Below are 7,584 nucleotides of genomic sequence, written 5' to 3' on the forward strand. Positions count from 1 at the left end.
TGATATTGGTGGTTATTTTATAATTAGCATTATTATCACTGTCATTACCATAGCATTATGTTGTTATTGTTATTATTGTCATTGCTATTATTGTTATTGTTATTATTGTTTTTGTTATTATTGTTTTTGTTATTGCTTTTTTTATTGCTTTTGTTATTGTTATTATTATTTTTATTATAATTATTATTATTATTATTGCTGTTATTATTATTGTGTTGTCATGAATATCATGATCATCAATTTCATAATTTATTAATTTTTTTCACAAGGCGATATTTCTTTTCGATACATTAAAAAAAACAAAAAAACAATCTAAAGGGAAAAAAAAATTGCCAACATATACTCCTCCGCCTTCCCCGTTTCTTCCCTTTATCATAAAATAATAATAATAATAATAATGATAATAATAATAATAATGATAATAATAATAATAATAATAATAATAATGATAATAATAATAATAATAATAATAATAATGATAATAATAATAATAATAATAATAATAATAATAATAATACGACGGCAAGAACGGCGGCAAGAACGGCGGCTTCGCTACGAGTCCACATGGAGGTAATCTCGTCGATGAGCAGCTTGTGTTTGCTGCGCTGTTGGGCTTTATGGGGATGAGGGGAGCGCGGGGAAGGGGAGGGGGAGGGGAGGGAGGTTGAGGGGAAAGAAGGGGGTGGGGAGGGGGGAAAGTTAGGAGCGGGAGGGCGACAGAGGCGAGGGGAAGGGGGGGGCAGAGGCGAGGGGAAGGGGGGGGGGCAGAGGCGAGGGGAAGGGGGGGGGCAGAGGCGAGGGGAAGGGGGGGGCAGAGGCGAGGGGAAGGGAATGGCGACGGAGCGAGGGGAGGGGACGTGGGGTTTAAGGGGAAGGAATGGAGGTTGAAGGGGAAGGAATGGAGGTTGAAGGGGAAGGAATGGAGGTTGAAGGGGAAGGAATGGAGGTTGAAGGGGAAAGAAGGGGGTAGGAAGGGGAGGAGAGGGTTGGGGAATGGAGGGAGAGGAGAGGGGAAGGGGAGGGTTGGGGAATGGAGGGAGAGGAGAGGGGAAGGGGAGGGGATGGATACGAGGGGAGAGAAAAGGTAAGGGGAAAGTTGCGAATTGAGGGGGGAAAAAAATTATAATATAAATGTACTTCAATTTGATTTGCTGTAGCTTTTTCTATCACTTTTAACATACACATATCCACATTTTTTTATTCTTTTTCCCCTTCCTAATTGTCTGGTCTTGTGTTTCTCCTCTCCGCATAATAGAAGGTAATAGGAGACTAATTCGAAACGAAGATGAAGATGATGGCAGTGGAAAGTCATAATAATAGTTATAACAAGAAATAAGAAGTGTGTGATAAGAAAGTCATAAGAAGAAAATAATGATGATGAGGAAGAAGGAGAATGCCAAAAAGAAAAGATGATGGGAGAGGAAAAAGAGAGAACTGGCAACATCTGTCAACCTTGCAACAGCAAAAATACCCTGTCCTTGTTGTCCCTCCCCGAACATGTTCTTGTCGTGTTCTTGTGCAGCCGGGAGGAATAGAGGGGGGGGGGGAGAGGGGGAAGAAAGGCCCCAAGGGTATCGTCAGGTGTTTCAGGGGGGAAGGAGGAGAAAGGGGGGGGGGGGGGGGCAGGAGGGTGAAATTGAAGGGAAGAGAAATTCGTGTTAGCTTTGTCCCTCCTTCTCCCTCCCCCCCTTCCTCCTCGAGTATCTACCTATCTATCTATATATATTATATAAAATCACCCAACTGACCCTGTTTTAACCCTTCTCTCCCCAAACCCTAGACATAGGCCTATCCGTTCCCCCTACTTACCTTGTTTACACCCGTCTCCCTCAGCCCTACACACGGGCAGAACCTTTCCCCTACCCTCTTCTAACCCCCTCCCCCCCCTATTTATACATCCCCCCTACGCATACACCCTCTCCTTACCCTCATAACCTCACCCCCCTTTCCCTTCGAGTGAGGGGCAGGGGGGGTGGGTGGGGAGGGTGGGGAGGCGAGGCAGGGGTAATGGGAGCAAGGATTTTATTCATTCTCTGAAAAGGGGGGGTTTCCGGGGGGGGGGGGGAGCGCGGCCTTGTATTTCATCATTAGGCCGTGATTAAGGTCGTATTTAGAATAATTAGTGAGGTATTAGGTTATTTGGGTCGAGTCAATGGGAGTTCTGTCCGGGGGGGTGGGGGGTGGAGAGGTTTATACATGTAATATATTATTGTCCATCTGTCTGCCACTCTAGATTTTTTTTTTAAGATTAGATGCATTTATATACTTGTATCGGGTTTTATTTACACAAACTCGCACTCGCACACACGCACGCGTGATACTCGTATGCTCGTATGAATATTTATACTTTCGGCTGGGTTTAGTGTAAAGTGAATGTATGCCCATCTCTGAATCAAACTTTTATACTGTTTGGAATTTGTTTGGTGTTCGTCTACGTACTTGTTAAATAATGTAAAGGTTCGTGAAAGGTAATGACTAATTTAAACGACGGAGTGCTATTCCTGTTAGGAAAAAATAGCCTTTGAATGAAATTCCATTTTATTTCCCTTTGCTTGCGCTCTCCTTTATTTCTTTCGTTCTTTCTTACGTTCTTTCTTACGTTCTTTCTTTCGTTCTTGCTTTCGTTCTTTCTTACGTTCTTTCTTTCGTTCTTTCTTTTTCTTTCTTTCTCTTTCTTTCTCTTTCTCTCTTTTTCTCTTTCTCTTTCTCTCTCTTTCTCTTTTTCTCTCTTTCTCTTTTTCTCTCTTTCTCTCTTTCTCTCTTTCTCTCTTTCTCTCTTTCTCTCTTTCTCTCTTTCTCTCTCTCTCTCTTTCTCTCTTTCTCTCTTTCTCTCTTTCTCTCTTTCTTTCTCTCGCCCTTCTCCAATTTGCCCTTAATAGACGTGGTGAAATTTGAGATAGGCCTATGATTTGCTTATGATTAAGGAAGAAGAAAAATCGAAGGAAGCACGCCGAAGAGGGAACAGAGGAGCGAAAGAAGAAATGGGAGAAAGGGCAATTGTACAAGAAACCTAGGGAATGCAGAAACGTGAGGGAAAGAGAGAATAGTGGCAAGAGAAGTGAAAGCATTGCCCGTTGCGGGAAAATATCCAATGGAAAAGGAGGCTTGGTGGGTATTAATATCTATGTACTCGTCACGGGATGAACAGTTCATTTACTTCCTCGTCATGGTCGTAATACATATACTATCATACCGGCGATATACGATTACTAATCATTTTTTTTTACTCGCGTCACTTTCGCAATAAAAAAGGCTTAGTCGTCCAGCGCGGTGCATAGGCCTGTTTTGGAGCCACAGTCACTGCATTTGGGATAGCATTGCGATGCCCAGCACCACGTTGGCGTCAAGGTCAGCGGCGGCCATGCCACCCAGGCGGGCGCCCTACGCGTTGCGTGCCCTGGCATACGCAGGACCTCGTGTCGGTGTCCGTCGCCTCCGCCCCCGCGCGTCCGCCCGCCCGCGTCCGCCCGCCCGCTTCCAGGTGTTCGTCGCGAGATGGAATTTGGGATGGGGCTTTGCCTTCGAGGTCGCGGCAAGGACGGAGGGACAGGGGACTCCCCCGTTCCCTGTCTTTTCCCTTCCTCCCCCCCCTCTTTCCTTTCCCTCTCCTCTCCCTCCCCTCTCCTCTCCCTCCCCTCCCCCTCCTCTTCCTCCCCTCCCCTCTCCTCTCCCTCCCCTCCCCCTCCTCTCCCTCCCCTCCCCTCTCCTCTCCCTCCCCTCCCCTCTCCTCTCCCTCCCCTCCCCTCTCCTCTCCCTCCCCTCCCCTCTCCTCTCCCTCCCCTCCCCTCTCCTCTCCCTCCCCTCCCCTCTCCTCTCCCTCCCCTCCCCTCTCCTCTCCCTCCCCTCCCCTCTCCTCTCCCTCCCCTCCCCTCTCCTCTCCCTCCCCTCCCCTCTCCTCTCCCTCCCCTCCCCTCTCCCCTCCCCTCCCCTCTCCTCTCCTCTCCCTCCCCTCCCCTCTCCTCTCCCTCCCCTCTCCTCCCCTCTCCTCCCCCTCCCTCCCCTCTCCCTTTCCTCTCCCTCCCCTCTCCTCCCCCTCCCTCCCCTCTCCCTTCCCTCCCCTCTCCTCCCCCTCCCTCCCCTCTCCCTCCCCTCTCCCTCCCCTCTCCCTCCCCTCTCCTCTCCCTCCCCTCTCCCTCCCCTCTCCTCTCCCTCCCCTCTCCCTCCCCTCTCCTCTCCCTCCCCTCTCCCTCCCCTCTCCTCTCCCTCCCCTCCCCTCCCCTCCCCCTCCCCTCTCCCTCCCCTCTCCTCTCCCTCCCCTCTCCCTCTCCTCCCCCTCCCTCTCCTCCCCCTCCCCTCTCCTCCCCTCCCCCTCCCCTCTCCTCCCCTCTCCTCTCCCTCTCCCTCTCCCTCTCCTCCCCTCTCCTCTCCCTCTCCCTCTCCTCCCCTCTCCTCTCCCTCTCCTCTCCCTCTCCTCTCCCTCTCCTCTCCCTCTCCTCTCCCTCTCCTCTCCCTCTCCTCTCCCTCTCCTCTCCCTCTCCTCTCCCTCCCCTCCCCTCTGCTCTCCTCTGCTCTCCTCTCCTTTATTCTCCTCTTCCGTCTTCCCGTCCCTCCTCTCCTCTCTACTCGTCTTTCCTCCTCCCTTTCCTCATCCTTCTCTTCCCTTCCCCTTCCCCTTTCTTTCGCCCATCCTCTTTCATTTCCCCCTTCCCCCTTCCCCCTTCCCTTCCCCCTTCCCCCTTCCCCCTTCCCTTCCCCCTTCCCTTCCCCCTTTTCCCATCCCTTCTCGCCCCCCTCCCCCATCCCCCTCTTCCCTTCCCTTCTCGCCCCCCTCCCCCATCCCCCTCTTCCCTTCCCTCCTCGCCCCCCTCCCCCATCCCCCTCTTCCCTTCCCTTCTCGCCCCCATCCCCCTCTTCCCTTCCCTTCTCGCCCCCCTCCCCCATCCCCCTCTTCCCTTCCCTTCTCGCCCCCCTCCCCCATCCCCCTCTTCCCTTCCCTTCTCGCCCCCCTCCCCCATCCCCCTCTTCCCTTCCCTTCTCGCCCCCCTCCCCCATCCCCCTCTTCCCTTCCCTTCTCGCCCCCCTCCCCCATCCCCCTCTTCCCTTCCCTTCTCGCCCCCCTCCCCCATCCCCCTCTTCCCTTCCCTTCTCGCCCCCCTCCCCCATCCCCCTCTTCCCTTCCATTTTCGCCCCCCTCCCCCATCCCCCTCTTCCCTTCCATTTTCGCCCCCCTGCCCCCATCCCCCTCTTCCCTTCCCTTCTCGCCCCCCTGCCCCCATCCCCATCCCCCTCTTCCCTTCCCTTCTCGCCCCCCTGCCCCCATCCCCCTCTTCCCTTCCCTTCTCGCCCCCCTGACCTCATCCCTCCTCTGCAACTCCCTGCCCCCCTCCCCCCCCCCCCTGCTTTCCACGCCCACCCTACGCCCACGCCGTTTGAACATCTTCCTCTTGTGTGTGTTCTTAAGTGCGCCCTCTTATTAGGCTTTGCGTCTAGGTCGTTGCAAGGTTATTCCTTATTTGCAAGGTCGCTTTTTGTTTGGTCATTGCAAAGCTTTTTTCTTTCGTCACGAGAAGCAAAATCGCGTCCGTGTTTCTTGCTGCATATCAGGAGTGTTTTGTTTGTTTGCTTTTCATTTGGTTACTTACTTGCGTGATGGTTTTGTTATTAGAAGATTTTCAAGTTGTCGCTTAAGCTAAAGTGGTTCCTGTTGAGTACTATGATTTATTTCAGCTGATTTCTTATTAGGATACACTCCATTTGGCTGTTTTTAGGATTTCCTCATTTATAGGTCTTTTCTGAAGGCAAAAATTTATTATTGCACATTTGCGTTGTTTACAATAATTTCTGATTGCTGATAATTGTAGGATTATTAGTATTTTTAATGGTTTTATTTCTCGCCTTCCTCTTCCTTTTTCTTTTTCTTTACCTTTTCTTCCTTCGTCTCTTCCTCCTTCCTCCCTCCCTCCTTCGTCTCTTCCTCCTTCCTCCCTCCCTCCTTCGTCTCTTCCTCCTTCCTCCCTCCCTCCTTCGTCTCTTCCTCCTTCCTCCCTCCCTCCTTCGTCTCTTCCTCCTCCCTCTCCCTGCTCCTCCTTCGTCTCTTCCTCCTCCCTCTCCCTGCTCCTCCTTCGTCTCTTCCTCCTCCCTCTCCCTGCTCCTCCTTCGTCTCTTCCTCCTCCCTCTCCCTGCTCCTCCTTCGTCTCTTCCTCCTCCCTCTCCCTGCTCCTCCTTCGTCTCTTCCTCCTCCCTCTCCCTGCTCCTCCTTCGTCTCTTCCTCCTCCCTCTCCCTGCTCCTCCTTCGTCTCTTCCTCCTCCCTCTCCCTGCTCCTCCTTCATCTCTTCCTCCTCCCTCTCCCTGCTCCTCCTTCGTCTCTTCCTCCTCCCTCTCCCTGCTCCTCCTTCGTCTCTTCCTCCTCCCTCTCCCTGCTCCTCCTTCGTCTCTTCCTCCTCCCTCTCCCTGCTCCTCCTTCGTCTCTTCCTCCTCCCTCTCCCTGCTCCTCCTTCGTCTCTTCCTCCTCCCTCTCCCTTCTCCTCCTCCGTCTCTTCTTCTCCTCCGTCTTTTCCTCCCCCTCCTCCTCCTCCTTTTACTCCTCGTCCTTGTTTTTCTCCCCCTCCCCCCCCCCCCCACCGATAACGACTATGAATTAGCAGCCAGAACCCCCCCCCCCCCATCCATGTCCCTTGTCCTGCGTGTAAGGATCTCGTGTAGGACATGTCCCCTCCCCCCCACCTTCCTCCTATCCCCTTCGGGCGCCGCTCCTTTTTCTTGGTACAGCGACTTGTGGGGTCTGACATACAAGTACACGTACGCGCACACAAGCACACGTACAGGCATACGCACACGTACAGGCACACGCACAGGCATACGCACACGTACAGGCACACGCACAGGCACACGCACACGCACAGGCACACGCACACGTACAGGCACACGCACACGTACACGCACACGTACAGGCACACGCACACGTACAGGCGCGCACACGTACAGGAACACACGTACACGTACAGGGGCACACACGTACACGTACAAGGGGAAAAAACGTACACACACACACACACACACACACACACACACACACACACACACACACACACACACACACGTACAGGCACACACACACACGTACAGGCACACACACACACGTACAGGCACACACACACACACACGTACAGGCACACACACACACGTACAGGCACACACACACACGTACAGGCACACACACACACGTACAGGCACACACACACACACACACACACACACACACACACACACACACACACACACACACACACACACACACACACGTACAGGCACACACACGTACAGGCACACACACGTACAGGCACACACACACACACGTACAGGCACACACACACACACGTACAGGCACACACACACACGTACAGGCACACACACACACACGTACAGGCACACACACACACACGCACAGGCACACACACACACACGTACAGGCACACACACACACACGTACAGGCACACACACACACACGTACAGGCACACACACACACACGTACAGGCACACACACACACACGTACAGGCACACACACACACACGTACAGGCACACACACACACACGTACAGGCACACACACACACACGTACAGGCACACACACACACACGTAC

General features: G+C 52.7%; 1 pseudogene; it reads left to right on the forward strand.

The window, feature by feature from the left end:
- Positions 1–4,287, forward strand: part of LOC125037687 — a 16,853-nt pseudogene extending 12,566 nt beyond the window's left edge.
- Positions 4,288–7,584: the final 3,297 nt, after the last annotated feature.

Source organism: Penaeus chinensis, chromosome 23, assembly GCF_019202785.1.
Source record: "Penaeus chinensis breed Huanghai No. 1 chromosome 23, ASM1920278v2, whole genome shotgun sequence".
Taxonomy (NCBI): Eukaryota; Metazoa; Arthropoda; class Malacostraca; order Decapoda; family Penaeidae; genus Penaeus; species Penaeus chinensis.